The 18,294-nt window shown below is 42.7% G+C and overlaps 1 protein-coding gene across 3 annotated transcripts in view; it reads right to left on the bottom strand.

The window, feature by feature from the left end:
- The window catches only part of myo16 (myosin XVI), a 113,196-nt gene extending 95,927 nt beyond the window's left edge, over nucleotides 1-17,269 (bottom strand). The window contains exon 1 of one of the 3 annotated variants that reach the window (XM_084361936.1): nucleotides 17,178-17,269. The gene's annotated coding sequence lies outside the window, so the exon portion shown is untranslated. Of the gene's footprint in view, nucleotides 1-7,667; nucleotides 7,799-9,549; nucleotides 9,842-17,177 lie in introns of those variants that run through there. The other 2 variants (XM_084361935.1, XM_084361937.1) reach the window with 2 other exon arrangements.
- Between the last annotated feature and the right edge of the window lie 1,025 nt (nucleotides 17,270-18,294).

Genomic DNA, 18,294 nt, shown 5'->3' with positions numbered 1-18,294 from the left:
AAACAAGCTAAAAATGTAATACCTTGGAAAACGGCATATACGACTTTAATACTTTTTAAGGGCCTTCATTTTTGCTAAATTGATTTATCAACTTTTAATACTTTTTAAGACCCTGCATACACCCTGCGTATGTAGTGACGACTTTGAAGGAATTTAATAAAACGTATAAGGTTTATTTTTGGTGAAATTGAAGATTGCAGTGCAGTAAATAATTTTAAGTGAGACACATGCTGTTCTCACTTAGAGACTACTTTTACAGAGGACTGCTAGAGAATTTCACCACATGGTGCAAAAACAACCACCTGAAGCTCAATATCACCGAAACCAATGAGCTTGTGGCGGACTTCAATGCTTCAAATATGGATGTTGCTGCAAAGAAGCAACAAATTCTTGGGTATGCATGATAAATATTGGGCCGACAATTTTAATTTATATTTTATAAACCAATGGCTGTAAAAGGATGGAGAAAGTCTACAATGCTACCAACACAACAAATCATATTAGATTTATGGGATATTAAATTGTCTTTGCTCACTACATCTTAGCCATAACCTCAGTTGTGAATAAACTCCAGCAATTAATTTCTTTTTAGTTATGTGAAATTATCGGTTATCTAATTGGTACTGTATAGGCCATGAAAAGCAGGTTATTATCAGTAATTAGTATCGGCTGAAAAAAAACCACATCGTGCATCTCCACAAATTGCTTCACACGCATTTTTTACCAGCACAGAAGATCTATTCAATCACCATAGTTTCAATGGGTCACCAAAGATTAGTGTTACCAATTCAGTATCTGACCAAATGTGAAATAAATATGGTCAGAAAAATGTTTTTGCAAAACATTAAGATGTCACAGTGAAATTGAGCTTTGGCTGTTTGGATATAAAATGCCATCACATTGTATCCTATGAAGACACTTGTGTGACAAAATCGGAATCAGAATATATGGCCAAACACTTATTTTGTGAGGTCACAGTGACCTTGACCAATGACCTTCAAATTCTAATCAGTTCATCCTACAGTCCCAGCGGACATTTGTGCCAAATTTTTGAGAGTCCCTCAGGAATTCTGGAAATATTGCCCAACAGACAACCTGAAAACATAATGCCTCTGGCCGCTGCTGTTGTCAGCATGGAGTTATAAAAAAAACTACAAATACAATACACCTTGTGCATGTGTGAAATCTATTTATAATCTGGGTATCACCCTTTAGGATGGATTATATTGTAATCCAACCATTTTTCCTCCAAAACAGCAGCTCAGTCCAGGTTTAAACTGAACAGCAGGGATTACTATTTAATATTCATAATACTAGTTAATAGCCTAGCAGCAAAACTGGTCAATCCCATGGTGGATCGTTGCCTGCAAGGGGAGGATTTAAATGCTTTTCTGCTTGTTGCAGCGGAGCAGCAAGAAACTCCAATGAATCAAAAAGAGGTTTATGTGCCTTGATCAAGTCGACATACATAGTAATTAAAGCTGCATTATGCAATTTTTTGACCATTTAAAAGCAGACATCCTCACAAAAACCTTACAACGACCCTTGGCACAATTTTATTCTATGAAGCTCTTATGGGTAAATAACAACTGCTGACATCTAAATCCAGAACAAGAAATTATGCAACATTCAAAAGGTGTACAGATGAAGGTGAGAATGGCATCCATGTACCAGTCACACAGTCCATCTGTAAAAAGGAGATACCAGAGTTTTGCTGGTGTTGTTCCATCAGTAACAATTCAAGTGTTGCTTTCAACAGGTCACAGGCGCTGAACAAACAGACATGGCTGCAGACTGACACATTTCCTCCCCTGACACACAGCAGGCAATGTCTCCTTTACTCCATTTATTTCAAACGGAACAAGAACAAGCAATACTTGTGAATCCAACCACTGCAAAGCGACTGAAATGTTGTGTTGGTACACAATGTCCTTGCTAACACTAGGAAGGTGGAGTACATTACACTGGTCCTTGAATCACTGCGCTGGTTTCCTGTGTGTCAACTTTAAAATCTTACGACTTGTCCATAAAGCACTAAATGTTCTCAGGCCTAAATGCATCTCTGATTAACTTGTATGTTGCAAAAAAACCAGACCCCTCAGGTCATCCAGGACAGGTTTACTCAGTGTTCCCAGGATCAAAACAAAGCAATGTGAAGCAGCTTCTGAGATCTGAGATCGGCTAATCAGCATTTAAAAAAAATGTCTTAATGTCTTATCATTTATGTATTTCCATGCTCCAGTAAGCAACTTTAATAACCTTGTGTCCAAATGGTGTTATATAGATAAACATGCCTTACCTTACTACTTTTTTCTTTTTGGTGTAAACAGAAATGTGTCTATAGCAGCGAATATATGGGACTGTCAAGTACCAAATACTGGCATCAAAAACATTTATACTCTTCTTTACCTATTCTCTGATCTCTGATTAACATTTCAATATTTTGACATTTTTCTTAAATTATACAAAGATATTTTATTTTTTTATTTATATTTATCTGATCTGATATCATTGTTAGTACTGTTTTGGTATGGGTAGAAAAACTCATGTATAATATGCATGTTTAAAAGTACGACTGTAAATAAAATCTGTATAATATTCCTTCTGCCTGAAAAAGACTTGTTATTTCAAGTCAAACATTCATCCACCAGGCCTGACAAGATGGGCAATCTGCTTTGGAGCTGTCTGCCCAAAAAACGTGCCTGGCCCTATAAATCAGTTATTCAGCTACAGCCGTGTCATACATGTCTGCAACTGAAGCTACAACCACAATTGCTGTGAAGCAGATCCGTCAGCTCAACACTTACAAAAGTGATGAAAGCTCCCTAATCCTCAGCTCTAATTTCCCTTACCTTCGAAACTGTCATACACAATACCAATCAGGACAGAAAGGATGAACTTGCATTGAATGGTGGATCAAGATTTCCTATAACAAAGAAACAGTGGGACTAGAAAAAAGTGAAGGGTAGTTCATCATCAGAGGGGATGTGAGCAATCAGATGGCAGACGTATACTGACAGTATGTTATAACTTCATTATTCATTCCAATGTTGCAGCAGAGATTGAGTATGCAGCAGCCAAGTAAAATTAAATTTCACAAATTTCACAGGTCAAGAGTCAACTGCTTGAAGGAAGAAGGAAGAAAAGCTTTAGGGAAGGACAGAAAGGTAACATCGGATACTGGTGGACTGATGCAGCTCATTATTACCACAGGCTATGTGCAAAAAGATAAGGACATGATGGAATCACGAGTGAGGAGGAGTGAAGGGAAAAATCTGTCAGAACCATGACAATTTGACAGACAAATTAAATAAATTAGTATATGACAAAGGCAGTAAAAGACAGAGGAGAGCTATAACAATTAATAACTTATAAGCCACGTTCTCTCCTCTCACACATTCTCGTGCTGAAGGCCTCACTTTCCTGCCAATAATTATATTTCTGCTTCTCTCCCTAAATCACCTCCCCTCTGCTCGTCAACTCCAAAATCCCTCAAACTGGAAGCATCTCTCTCCCTGCCTTTGTCTATCCTTTACTGCCCTCTCCCCAAGCTTCCAGCTCCAAGCAGCTGGCACAATGGATAACATGGGAACATAAAGGATGGCTGCGAGCTTCAGCCAGAGACAATCAATAACCAGACAAACAAAAGAGCAGCGCAGTCCTGCATGTGAGAAGCTCCCAACTAAAGCAGCACTCAGCGCAGAGGCGGCATCCTCCTGTTACCTTGTTCTGTTCCCGGCTGACTAAGAGTGAAAACCATGACCGCTGCCTGACACACACTGTATTAGTGACTCACAGTGAGCTAACAGACCAGTGAACAGTTGGCTCTGACTCCTACCTCACAAACCATTATGTTTATGTTAGCTGCTCAAATTCAAGTACCAATGTCGCCCAGGATACCTGCTGCGTATGAGAAGTTTGCAGACATTCAAGAATTATTGACAGTGGATAAACAAGTGCGATAGACAGAAATAAACATACAGTAATTGGCTGGTCTCCTCTGGCAAAATGGCCTAGTTTGTACCTACAATTGCTGATGCTGTGAGAAAATACAACGTGTTTTTTTACTATCTCAATGTAATCCCCAGACATTGCGATTTCTCCTATCTGGCTTTAAGAGTCATTAAACAAACAGATCTAAAAGGGAAACATATCAACAAGTTAAATTTCCTGCCAGTTTAGTTTTATTCACCCGTTCTGTAGCTGACCAAACAGTCCCAGGAACTAACTTTTGCGCACTGTAAATGTTGAATGTAGCTCTTCACTATGATTTGGATACAAAGGCAAGCCCAATCTGATTAAATTGCTTTTTGAACTGACTGTTGTGTTGTTTACATATTTTGCTCACAGCATCATTCATACATTCAAAAATAGTTTGCGTGAAACTTCCCGTGAAATAAGGGATCTCGATTCACCAACCTAATTTCACACACAAGTTAGCTGATGAAATGGACGATCTTTAATAGTTAATAGTTAATAGTACTAAAGAAAAACAAAGAGGAGGCAGAGAGAGTTTGTTGTCTGTTAATCTGTAAGAGAAATGTCCATGTCATTAGTTAATATGTCTCATTAAGGCCACATAGTTATGCTACAGCAATCATGACGCTCCACAAAAATGTATCGCTCTATCCATCTGAACACTTGCTATACATACAGTAAACTTGTAGTAACTGATTAAACAGTTTTAGTAAATCTCTGTGTAACTCATAAGGTTGTACTACTTGACAAACCTTCACACAGTCTGTATACGTGGGCATGTTTAAATGTGAGTGTTTGTGTACAGGTCCAGTCACCATATCTGACCACAGTTGCCAACCAGCTGTCACCACAAGGAGGAACGACCTACTGCGAACACATGGATACAAACACGCACACACATAAGCTGACTTCAGCGTGGTGTAAACACAACTCCTCATGTCGCTAAGCAACCTCCTTGAAACGCCTCCTCCCGTCCAGCAGGAATGAACGAGAGGAGACAGAGCGGACTGAAAGATAAAGAAAAAACACAAACTCACTGTGTAACTGAGTCACATAATGCAGTATCAGAAGCCCAGAGTGGAACGGCTTAGAGTTCACTTCATATTGTTTATTAAAAAAAAAAAAAAACACTTTGTCAAGTTGCGTTTCGCTACGGGCCAGTTCTGTTCTCAGAGTGGAAACAAAGAGCGATCAGTAAGAGCTGGCGTGGCTCTTCACTACTGACCCACTTGTGCCCCCAACCATGCCCTCCAAAAGGCTGGCAGACTCTCAGTCATTCACTTAGCGGAGCTTTTAAGCTGACTTAGAAGACATGCCAGCACTGCTTTATATTGTCTTGACTGGAGCCTGGTAACAGCCACCCTGATTTCTCCTCACAATACATACAACATGCCAACTAGTTGTGGCTGGTGTGTGTGTAAACAAAGACTATACACACTCGAAAACTCAGTGACCTACACATGCAGCACCGTTTCCTACACCTGCCAGGGACATTTTTCTTCAGTTTCAAATTAAACTGTCTGAAACTGTATTAAACAGCCTCATGTATATTAATCCCCTCCCTATTTATAATTGATGGCCTGAGCCTACCCACAGTGCTGAAGCTTAACACATTAACTTCTGGCATCACACACCTGCTCAAAGACACCTTCACAGCATCAACAGCTACACTCAACTCTTACCTTTAATCACACCACAATGTGGACAAAGTTATATCCTGACTGATCCCCTTTCACATGCCAGCAATAAAATGTCTCCTGCTGTTTTAAAAACCCTTTACTCCTAAACTCCAATACATCACAGCCATAAGCGTACAGGTAAATGCGTAACATGTAATATTATGTCTTTACTCTCATACTCTGTAGGGAGGTAACCTCATATACTTGGTAGGCATTAGAGCCTGACTGATGCTTGAGTTTTAGGGCAGATATCAATATTTGGGGCGAAAAAACTAACAATATTGATATATCGGCCATTATACACACATTTTGTGCAATAATCTCTAAAATATGGTTTTATTAGTTTAAGTGTTTACACTGTTTTATTAGAAATCTAAAATAAAAAACAAGCTTTCATTTCAGCATATATTGTTTGAATAAACTTGTGACAACACTGGCGTTACCAATCAGAGACTTTTTTTCAAAAGAAAATACATTTGTCAATGATATTACCGGTGGAGCGCTTTGATCTTTAATCTAAGATCTGAGTTGCCAGGTCTATCAAGGTCTATCACAGTGACCCCAACAATTGTAGTTGATGTCCAAAGAGAAGCTGAAAGTAATGCTAACTTAAAATACATGCCAGCTGTAATGTTAACTCATTGTCAAGGCTAACTTGGTTGGCCAAGTTCACCCTGGTTTAGACAAATTAGGAACAGCTAACGCCTTCACTGTAATGTATTGAACAAAACTCGCTTTTATGCCTTCTTGAACCCTCGCAGGGTGTTTTTTAGATACTCGCTTTTGAATAAAACAGGATAGTCTGGTTAGGAGTGGTAGCTAAATGACTAAATGCAAATTTAAATGTTAATCCGTCTCTTTTAATATTCTCCCAGGAACCAAACAGACAGCACTGTTCACATATGCCTGTGACAGGAGGCCAAAACACTAAACCGCCTGCTGTACAGTGTCCTTGGAGCCTAAATGCTCTCCTCAACAACAGTGTGGCCTTGATGGCAGCCACTGAAAAGATGTGAAATCAGCTACCTTCACATATTCACCTCCGCACTGCGAGACAGGTTGCATTTCAGCAGATCTAAAGACCAGTTGATAGTCGGGTCGTAGTAATGGATTATGTTTTCTAAATCTAGCTAAATGTTGATCCTCTGATCCCCAATGTAATCTGTTTCCCCATTCTGGATGTGGGCCAGCGGGAAGAGACACTGAGCTAAAGCATTCTGATTGGCTTTGTTGTGACCTCCAGCCCCTCGCCTTCACTCTGACTGTTTGTCCCGAAGGAGTCATCGCAGGTCAACTTCATCATTAATCACAGAGCCTGATGAATGGCACAGGCTTTGCCAATGAACTCGCGGCAGGGTGGTGCACTGCGAAGGAAGACCACCCTTTAGTCAGGGGAGCCAGATTCAAACTCCAGGGCTGGAAAAGCAGCTTCTCTGAGGAGACTTTACCAGCTCCAAGTGGCTGACCCTGTGCTTCGATAGAGTGGCAAGTGACAAGACAAATGCCCTGAGCAGCCAGAAAAATGATCGCATGATAACTAAAAGCATCAGCACACCAGGATTCTTGACAACAACACAGCTACAAGATAAGTGTGTGTCTTTCTTACACCAAGACATAATATCAACAGATTCATGCTCAAGTACAGCTCTAAAGTGTGACAACCCAGACACAGATGAATGCTTGTTATAGCGAGGATGTCTGACAGCACACTGATATCATTGCTGCACAATCAGCTGTTCATTCTCAGCCAGAAACACACACATTCTTCCACACTAAGCATCTCATGGTATATTTAGAGCCGCGACAACTGCACGGCACATCTGCCTTCCCTTTCATTCCCCGTGGCACGCCGGGAGCACCACATGACATCCGTGTACACTATCACGCACACATGTCCTCGCTGTATGTCTCACATGTTGACTGAAGAGAGTCGGAGTGAAATCCACACACAAACACTCGCCATCAGCCTTCACGTCAATGATAAGGGAGAGAAAAAAAGAAAAGCCTTACCGGTGAGAGCACGTCCACGCGAGACACCAGGGTACGGAGGAGAGAGAAATGTGTCTGCCCTGACGAAAAACCCAACGAGAGACGCCTCCCCGTGCTCCGCCACCAAATCAATTTCACACTCTCTCACCTCCCCGCCACTGTGATGTCATTCATTCATCCGTTTCCCCCGTAGCCATGGCAACTCTGCCGCTTGGAGCAGTTGATTCTTTTACATCTGTCTTTCTCTCCCTCCTTCTCCGTCCCTCCCCCTCTCCAGACCCCGGTGAACCCAGCCCACTTACTCCCATCTGAGGGGGTACAGTTACACCCCCAGCGTCGCAAGCATCCACCCTCCTCCTCTCCACTATTACACTGCGGAGCTGGTGTAAAGTAAAAAAGAAAAAAAAAAAGAAAAAGAACAAGTAGGAGGGTGCAAAACACAAAAAGGGGGAGGCGCCTGGATTCACCTCATGTAGCATACACGCCCTGAAGACTTTGTGGTCAAACAGCCATAGTTTCGTCAAGGCTGCCCATAAAGACAGCGCTGGCAGACAAAGAGAGCCAGGAGACACAGCAGAGTCTTGAATAGGTGTGCCTAGAAATCTCTTGTTCAGACGTGAGCCAGCTGTCTCATTTGCACACAGACAAACAGATCAAAACAACACATGACGGAGCTTTTAAGTGCTGATGCACAGATGTGCACGTCTGTAACTCCCTAATACACTCGCACAGCCCAAACACTTGGCCCTGCAGCGTAGCGCGAGGTGATGAATAGTTAATGACCGTCACCATCATCATTATGACGGTGCCTCTCCGCTAATAATCCCCGTGTTGACCTTGGAAAAGGGGGAGGAAAATCTGGCCACTGAGAAACAAATCAAACAAAGACACACACTTACACACACCATCACCCTCCTTTATTCAATTATGGGCTGCCCTCTCCCTCGGTCCACATTCCCTCACCCAGCAAGCCCTCTCTTCACAGCCTCCACAGGCTTAAGATGTTCATCACTGCCCTATTTAAACCATTTCAGCCTGCACCACTACCACTCACAACCCTGCTGTTTTCATATTTTAAATCTCCCTCAGCATCTCCCCTCCCACCTGCCTTCATTTTCACCTGCAGGACTGAGAGAGCCACCATCAACCAGATGGAAGAAGAGCATCGGACCAGAACCAGCAACAGGGAGACACATGAGGATAAGGACAAATCAAAACAGTCACAAAGGAGACTATTGTCTGGAGTGGGACAAAGGACACTGATTAAAAAAGTAATTAAAATATGACCAAGTAAATCCAAAAGCCTTAAGAGGGAGAAGTATCTCCGGGAAAGACAGGGATCTCCTCTCTGTCACATCTCTTCACACATCATCTGGTTTTTAATTAGCTTCCTGTGCTTTCCTCCTGGAAAATCTCTCCATCTGTCTGCATCAATCCCTCCCTCGTCAGTCTTTATCTCTCTGTTGCTTCTCACATAATTAACGGTGGTCTTAGCCAACCGCCTGTAAAGTAACAAGTTTTCGCTTCTTAGCTTTATTTACCATGTATTGTAAATCATAGTTTCAATTGTCCATTGAAGTTTTCTTACATGCTACAGGGTGAGGTTGTCAAATAAAGGTTTTGTCTTTTTTAAATCTCTCCTAGAAGCATCATTTTAGAGCTGAAACCCACATGTTGGACGGCCAAATAAAACATTTGCTAACACGAAGTTAAACCCATTATTTCCAAAGACCGTTGCGTGTTGCAGAGAGTAAAGCACTACACAGATCCAACAGCCCAGCTCATTCATGTCAGTACTAAATCACTGAAAATCACTTTAAAAACGTGTTTCATTGTAAACAACTCACATTCAGCACATGACAATGCAATCACTTTAAAAGGCAAAAAAAGATACTTTTCTGACCTTCATATCCTTTGGTTGCCTCCGTTTCCGTTTTTCGTACAGGAGAAGGAGTTTAGCTAACGTTAGCATGGCGCAGTTAGCCAGCTTTAGCGTTAGCATTGTCGGTACTTAGGTTGTTTTACCTCGGTGCTCTTGGGCACTTTTTCCCTGGCAGTATAAGACTCTCCCTTAAACTTTGACACCTGTGAAATCATAAGAAGTTATTATGCCCCATCTGTTCTCCACCTTTTATTTAGCTACTCTCCTCCCTTGCTGCTGATTGCTTGCTTGCTCTCTGGCCTGTCTGAACACTTCTACTATGACACACTATGTGCTAATGCAGTTTAGTGAGGTTAGCAGGGAGTTAAATAGCAAATTAGCTACCTGTATTTTTTCTTTTTTCTTTTTTTTTTACAGTAGCCCATTTATCAATTATTTTATTTTTCCTTATTTTTATTATTATTATTATTTTTTTTTACTAAATATTTCACTCTTCATTCAATGAATATTAAAACAGCTTACAGGTTCTTCAAATTGCTTCAATGCTTCTTTATCTTAATTTCAATAGTTATTTTATCTGAATTATATTAAAACTGCATTCTGGTTCATCATTAACACCCTGTATGGGATAAAGAAATGTTTTGTTGTACTTTCAGTTGAAGGCTGTGCGTTTTAATAAAGACACTAAAGTTATATTGTTTAAAGGTGCAATATGTAAGAATTCCTACTCAGAACAAACAGGGCGCAGCATATCAACAAGGTAACCGCTAAACTGCTGCTAACGGAGGCTGCCGTTAGCTAGTTAGCTCAGTTAGCCATTTATCTAGCGAACAAAGCAGGAGCTTTTTGGACAGGGATGGATTTGGGGCTAGCTATTATTATAGCTTATTATATAGGCCTATCCCTACAACACAATACAGAGGCATCATAACTTCAAAACTGATACTTCTTCGCAGTCTGTTGATAATTTTAGTTCATTTTTGAATGTTTTCAAGTAAAATTCTCACATATAGCACCTTTGAGAGTTCCTTGTTGCTTTTAAAGGAATGTTGCTTGGCTTTGACCTCCTTCTTTGTTATTTCTACTTTTTCCCAGTTGGTTTGATTTGTTACTTTGAAGACATTTGAATGTTTCTGTTGTTGCTCAGTGCACTGCTGAAGCTATTTTCAGCGCTGATAAACACACTGAACGAGGGCAGGCAAATTCAATTCATTTACTTAATTAGTAATTCTAATGGGTTATATCACTGGCCGGACTAGACATCCACACAGTTACAGGCTAAATGTTCCTCTCCTCTCCTCTGTTTTACTGCTAATACTCAGATACAGCAGTCCGCCATACAGTATGAACTCACGCTGCGTTCACACACACTGCTACAGCAGTGGAAGTAGTTGGCAGCCCGGCCTCTCATGAAGCTGTAGCTCTGTGTGTTTACTTCTCTGTTCTGACTGGAAAGTTTCGTTCTGATGTAGCTGCCACACTTCACACACGAGAGAGTATTTTTTTCTCGTCATGCAGGGCGTTTTTCAGATTTACTCGCACTTAGTTATTGCTCACGTTGCGTCATCGCACACAAAGTCGAGCTTTTCTCAACTTTCCTCTGAAGTGCTGCAGACTCTGAATCTCTGCAGCTCAGCGGGAGGCCATTCACAGCGTCATATGCGAGAGCGACCCGCCAGATTTATCACACTTAACCCTGACTTTACAACTCTTTCTTACACTCATCTGCTTTTCAGCCCCCTGTTAGGGTGAGGTATGTGTGCGGCCATGGCTGTAGCTGAGCTACACTCCCCGTGCTCTGGACTACGGGGTCAATTGGCAAATATAAGAAGGATGAATGGAGGTGGAAGGTGGAGACAAAGTCAGAACACAGTGAGAGAGGTGGGAGGGGTTCAGGGGTAAGTGTGTATTAAATCCTGGAATTGAGGTCCACCAGGGGCATGAAATTACCAGACTACAGGTTCAAATCACGCTGGTGCACACAGCCTTTAATCCAAAGCCGAAGCAATTCCCTCCACAGCGTGGTCCGAGATGTTGCTTTACCTCGACATTATCCCTCTCTTCAGAACTCTTATCTGCACTCGCAGGAATGAGCCGAGGATATGACGAGACTGACAGACTCGGCCCGTCATCGCCCCTTCCACCTTCTCTTCCTCCTTCACCACTCTCATTACCCTCACCTTGACAGTCTTTTTCTCACACACTCCTAATTCTTGCCTCACTCTCTCCTCCATAAACCCTCCATCCCTCTCCTCCATCCCCTCTGATGTAGACAACGGTTCGACGGGGATCTGCAGGAGATTAGCATGATAGTAACGTGGGAGCGTATCATAGCATTGTCAGAGGGGGGCATCATGCCCCATTAGGTAATGACCTAATTTGATTAGGGTTGAATGTTAGAGATGACATGTTTGAAATCAAGCACACAAACATCACAGCCAGACGATATCTTTCATCTCAGCGTAAACTCCCCCCACGGCTTCTCCCACAGATCAAAGCAGGGTTTTTTTTAAAGGGAATGCTTAACGGATGCTGTTCAAATCATTAGCATGGCTCTGCAGCTGGGCTCACACTCAGCACTCTGATACACACTGTCTAGCTGCAGGCGAGGAAACCTGGTAGGTGGACGAGTGTTTGTGTGCGTCCGTGTGCGCACGTGCATGTGTGTTTAAGTGAGTGTGTGTTTAGTGACGGGAGCAGTTAAGTGGTTACGTTTGATGCACCTGCCCTGCAGAAAGGTGGGAGAGCAAGCTGCTTCATGAGCTACTCTCTCTCTCTCTCTCTGTCCTACTTTCCTGTCGTTTCATCCCTCCCGCCTCTGTCCTCTTTCTGAGGAAGACCTTTACCATCCTCCCTCGCTAACATCCTCGTCATGTCACGTAATCTAGTCAGTGCTCCCACTCCCGCATGCTAAATCATCTTTGTAACATTCAACTACCTGCAGCTATACATACACCACATTTAATTCAGATTGATTTTGTATGTTTCATTTAATTTCATCATTTTAAATGTTGTCTCATTGATAAAAATGTTTTAAATATGCCTTCATCACAGTTTGTATGTAGTATATTTCCTGTGTGGGTGGAATAAATCCTGGTGGGCTAATTTATTTATGAATTTACTTTTTTTTCTTTTCTTTTCTTTTTTTTTTTTAATCTTGCTCTTCAATATCTTTTTACTTAATGTAAAATGTTTCTATATATCACTCAATTTGCCATGTCGGAAGCCCTAAAGGGTCAAACATATTATTTCCTTCGCTTAACCGTGATAATGAGTTACATTTGAGAGATCACAAGTTTTATTTATGTTGTTACCACGTAATAAAAAAATGTTGTTTTCCAAAGATAACAAGAAAATTAATCATGAGAAAAATCCTAAGATTCGTGACATACAACCACTGCTCTGTGCGCTGGGTTTTAGGAGTTTCAAAGCAAACAACATGAACTTTTTATGAATTTTTGCCATTAATAATGGGTACTCCTTGATCTGACATTTTCAGCTTAAATCAGTTGCTGCACTTGTCAAGATGCCATGTATGCATGCTGGCATGCAGTAGCACTGCTGATCTAATAAACATGAAGCTATAAGGAATAAGAGGGAACAACCTTTTGTGTTCCTGCGATGATGGATTGATTTATCTTGTTCTCATATCTCTGGACAACAGCATTTGTTTTTTTAACTTGTTTTCACGGAAAGACGGAGGAAATAAAATGTTTGACCCATGGCCGTTTAGGGCTTCCGTAGCTATGAGTATTGGTTGCTGTATACATTTTTGTGAAAGAAACAATAAAAACCATGATTACACACAAAAAAAGCACACATTTCTGCACTGTAAAACTCTACAGTTTCAGTTAGGGGTACAAACAGGAGAGAAGCCATGTTCACATGTACTGTACATACACACAAAAGTAGCCGGAGCAAGTCCTGGCAGGCCCAGACACTGACCCTGACATCGATGTCCCTCACACACATTCTGTCTGATAATAGCTCTGGAAGGGAAACAAAGTCTGCAAGGCCGCCAGTCACATGCCAGCGGCAGCAAGCCCACATTAACATGAGGAAGTCTTCTATAGAAAGATGAGGTCACACCGGGAACAGCCCCTCCCTCCTCTGACAAAGACTACTATCATATAGGCCTCGGTCAACCTTTGTGCGAGCCGGTGCACCTGTTTAGTATTGAAGCCGCGCAGGCCGCTCCGCTTTGATGATATTGTTTCATCAGATGGGGGAAAATCTCCGACCAAAGGTTTTGGATTTAATCTCAGCCTGCTGGAAGTGGTCCACTCCCAAATAACATGTTGCTGCTGCTGCTGCCAGCAGTGCTTCCCACCACCTGTCATTAGCTCTAGCTGCTGTTTGAGTCGGCCAACTGCCCAGTCCCATGGGCCTCACTTATAGGAATAGTCTGGGGTTTTTATCTTCATCTGCAGGATCATCTTTCAACACACGAGGACACCTGAGCTATACAGGAAGAACAATTCTGATGAGCTAGGTTATGGATCTACACCTCCAGTTTAATTTACCTCTACTTATGTCATTTCAGTTTTATTTTATGTGTTCTGTGTTTTCTTGGTTTTTGTGGTGCCTTTTGCTCCGTTTCCTTCCTGTGTCCCTGTTCTCCTCCCTAGCCTGATTTTCCCTCCACACCTGTCACGTATCTGTCTCATTAGCCCTTCACTGTTCGTAGTGTTCTTCCAAGCCGACCAGCTCCTTCCCTGCTCTCTGGTATCCCCACTCATTACCCTCATCTGTGTTTCTCCGCCTCACTCCACCTGCACCTCATTCCCTCGTTGGTTTAGTTAGTGTTTAAGTCCAGTCTTTAGTCCAGTCTTTGTTGAGTCATCTGTAGTGTTTCCCATTCCTGATGCTACGTTGTGTTTGCCTGTTCCTTGTGTTGCCGTGATCCTAAATAAAACACAATCCATTGCACTTTCTGTCTGCAGACTCCTGACTTTGGATCCACCTCATCGGCGCAATTTGGAGCTGCAACGATGAATCAATTGTTGAAAGTACTTGTGAGTCTGACAATGTTAAAGCAGTGCAATGCTATATTAGTGTACTACTGAGGATTTGCTGATTTTCTTCTGTTTACTATGATTGTACATCGAGTAGTTTTGCTATCGGTTGCACAAAATAAACAGTTTTACAGTAACTTAATACATCAAGTAGTTTGGAGCATTTATTTTTAACATTATATACCAAATAATCCTTAATCAAAAAAATGAGCTATTGGATCAATCAACATTAAAGGTGCAGTATGTAAGATCGGCCCCCTCTCAAATTCGTATAACCAGAGTTAGCGTGAACTCCTGCTAACTGTAGCTGCCATTAGCTGATTAGCTCGGTAAGCTGTGCAGCTGTGAAGAGGTATTACAAAGAAGGACGGGCCAGAGCTAGCTGGTTAGCAGTTGGTATCTCTGCAGCATAATACATAGACGTCTTTGACATAATGTCAAAACTCCGTCTATAATTTCCAGTTAACTTGTTGTTGTTGTTGTTTTAAACTTGAATTCGTAGTTATTGCACCTTTAACAACTAATGCACTAATAAACACAGTTCCCTTTGTTTCTAGTCAAATCAACGCCTCTCAGAGATACCACACATCTCCAGTCATAAATGACATCTGTCTCAAGTTCACCAATTATAAATAGCGCATATTGGTGTGGATTACAATTTGCACTAATCAGCTTTGTGGGCGAAACAAATCTATGGCTTCCCCAGATGAGCGGTAACCCCCTTAATCCCATCCCACCCCCACTCCTGTCTGCTCAGTCAGCTGTCTGCCTTTTGACGTCGGGCGCATGAAATGCATCTATCCACTAAGTGACTGTGTTTGTATGCATGTGGTCTTTTTCTGAAAGGGGGGGTCCATCAGAGGAAATCCAGTAAGCGTGGTAACCAGTCAGTCCCATCCAAGAATAGGTCGACTGGTGGAGAGACCAAGGGTTAGACACCGAGTATGTAGACAAAGGCTTGTGACTGACAGGAGGCCCATAGTTAGCCAACAGGAATTTCTTCAGACTCATCAGACAGAAATATCCCAGGTAACAGGTGGACGCTGTATTTTCAAGTTTTTCCTCTCTAAATCTCATGCAGCTGTGACATTCACGACCACACCGCACCACCTCTGCGAGCAAGTATTCCCCTCTTTAATCATGCATAAAAGGTGCCATTTAAACCTTGCCAGAGCCGCAGGACCTCAGCATTGCAACACAGCCGGTGGGCTGCTTTACATGAGTGAAACAGTGGGAGGGGGCTGTATATTCCTTGAACACCTCTGGAGCTGTGACAGCAGCAGATCCATCAAAGAGCTTTTCTTGCGGGGAAAAGTCTTTGCATCCTCCTCCTCCTCCTCCTCCTCCTGCTCTTCGTCATCGTCCTCTGTTGCTCATAAATCAACCCGTAATTATCAGGGCGGGTGGTGACTAAGTCTCGAGACCATGTGGCTCAACAGCTGACCACAGCACAGGGGACCGTTCTGCGTCCACACACACAGGCTGACAGACTACAGCCTCTCTTGCCGGATACACCCACAGACCAGCGCAGCACGCCTTGCCGTGTTCCAAACAAGAGAAATGTGAAAGAAGAAAGACGAGCCGGAGGGAAACTGCTGGAAAATGGCATTATGGAAGCGTACGGCTGAGATAATCTTTTCAGTTTAAAGAGAGAGTGATACCTCCGTGCGACGCCGGCAGACACAGCGGCCTGCAATCTGGCTGAGCGGGGGGACAGATGGGTGTAGCACACACACACACACACACACACACACACACACACACGCATGCACATTAAAAAGGGGGGTTGTGAGTGAAATGGCTGGTCCTCCTTGCACATCAAGTTACCATGATTGATTTTTTTTCACACACTGTTTAACAGTTATCATACCTTCCCAAGGGTTTAACACCAACAAGTTCAACCCACATGCACACACACGCACACACGCACACTTCTACACACACTTCAGACTGTCAGCGGTCTGAATGAGCCCATCTGTGAGCGCCTGTGAAACAAAAGCAGAGTTTTGTGGGGTGACACAGGCAGAGTTATGTCTGCCCGCGACACTGCCTCTGTGTCTCTACTTCCTTCTTTAACCTTTTCTATCTCTACCTTCGTTCCTCCTCTGCCTCACTCTCTCTCTCTAAACACTCTCTGTACACATCACACAACCAACACATGGCGTTCGGGTGAGAGCCGCCCAAGGTCCTCCGAAACTGGGACGATTCCCAACTGATGTTCAGTACCCCCGAAGGCCCTTTGAGAAGAGTGTGTGTGTGTGTGTGTGTGTGTGTGTGTGCAGTGAACAAGCAAAACCTGTTTTCCTTCTTTTTTAAATTTTTTTCTGCTCTGCCAGCCGGCACACATGCAACATCTCAGGGCAAACAACAGCGTGCAAGATGAGGAAAAAAGGAAAAAGAAACAAAAGCGAGTGAACACTGGCCATTGAGAAGAATAAATGGTCTTTCCCTGGTAAAACATATAAAGTAGAAAGGATGCAAACAGAGGCATCAGATGTTTGTTCAGCTATGGAAACAAAGTCATGCAAAATCAAAGAGAATAAATTGCCAGTGGACAAAAATTATGCCACCAGGCCTCATGTAAACACCCAGAAGCTCAGACACACACAAAACAGGACACAAGTGGCTCCGTACCTCACTGTAACATCTCCCTCGTAGTTCTTGATGCGTTCTTGCCAGTTAGGAAATAACATCCAGAGACAATCTGGTCTCAGCTGCAAAAGATCTGAAACACTCAGAGAGAGCGAGAGAGAGAGAAATCAACTCCCAGCTCTCTCTACACATCTACACCCATAGGCTACAATCCTCCACAGACATCCCATCAGAGAGATGGAGAGAGGGAGAGAGAGGGAGAGAGAGGGGGGAGAGAGGGGAGTGTGCCAGTTTGGGTGAATCAGGAGGGGGAGTAGTTGAAAGGGAGAGAGAGCATGAGTCAGTGATAGAGAGAGAGAGATTCAGGAGTTTGTCAGCGAGCGAGCGAGCGTGTTTGTGAGAGAGAAAAACAGAAAGCGAGTGAGACGGGAGTTTAAAATCTCTAATTACAACTGCTTATCACAAGCCCATAAGCAGCTGGTGGGAGTGAGTGACACAGGACTTTATATACACACTACACTCTGTTGCGCCCGTATTGTGTGTGTGTGTGTGTGTGTGTGTGTGCGCGCGTGTGTGTGTGCTGTGTTAGTATGAGGGGGAGGAGAAGCAAACACTCAAACAATGGGCTGAAAGTGAAACCGTGTAGTGAAAACAGGAGGACAAAAAAGCAGCACAGAGCAGATATGCCGAGCAACAGGACAACTACCAACTTAGTGCCCCCTTTCCCATCATCCCCCTGGATGGACTGCCAGGCAGCGGTGTACAGACAGTTATGGGCACCAGAGGAAGAATTCCTCGTCGGCCTTTGTCCATCCCCTGACTTCGGTTGACACCATGAGGTTCACATGTTTGGTTTTCAAAGGATAACTAATAAGTCCCCCATCCTCTGGGGATAATGAATGTCTAATCAACTTTCATGTCATCAAACATTTGTTGAATTATTTCCTCAAAAGATAAGTTCATCTTCATCTCAGTATGGAAATTCAGTCATTATCTGCTTGAATTATAATTCAAGTAGATGGGGACTATCTACTATCTAAACATAAAATGGCTCCATACAGCTGGTCTGCCATAATCCAAGTCTCAGGGAGCTTCAAGATCCCAAACTGACTTGAAAAGACACCCTTGACGAGCGGGTGGGCTCAAGTGCCAACTTGAG

The sequence above is a fragment of the Pagrus pagrus genome, assembly GCF_965226575.1.
Source record: "Pagrus pagrus genome assembly, chromosome: 9".
NCBI lineage: Eukaryota > Metazoa > Chordata > Actinopteri > Spariformes > Sparidae > Pagrus > Pagrus pagrus.
This window is presented reverse-complemented; position numbering and strand designations above follow the sequence as displayed.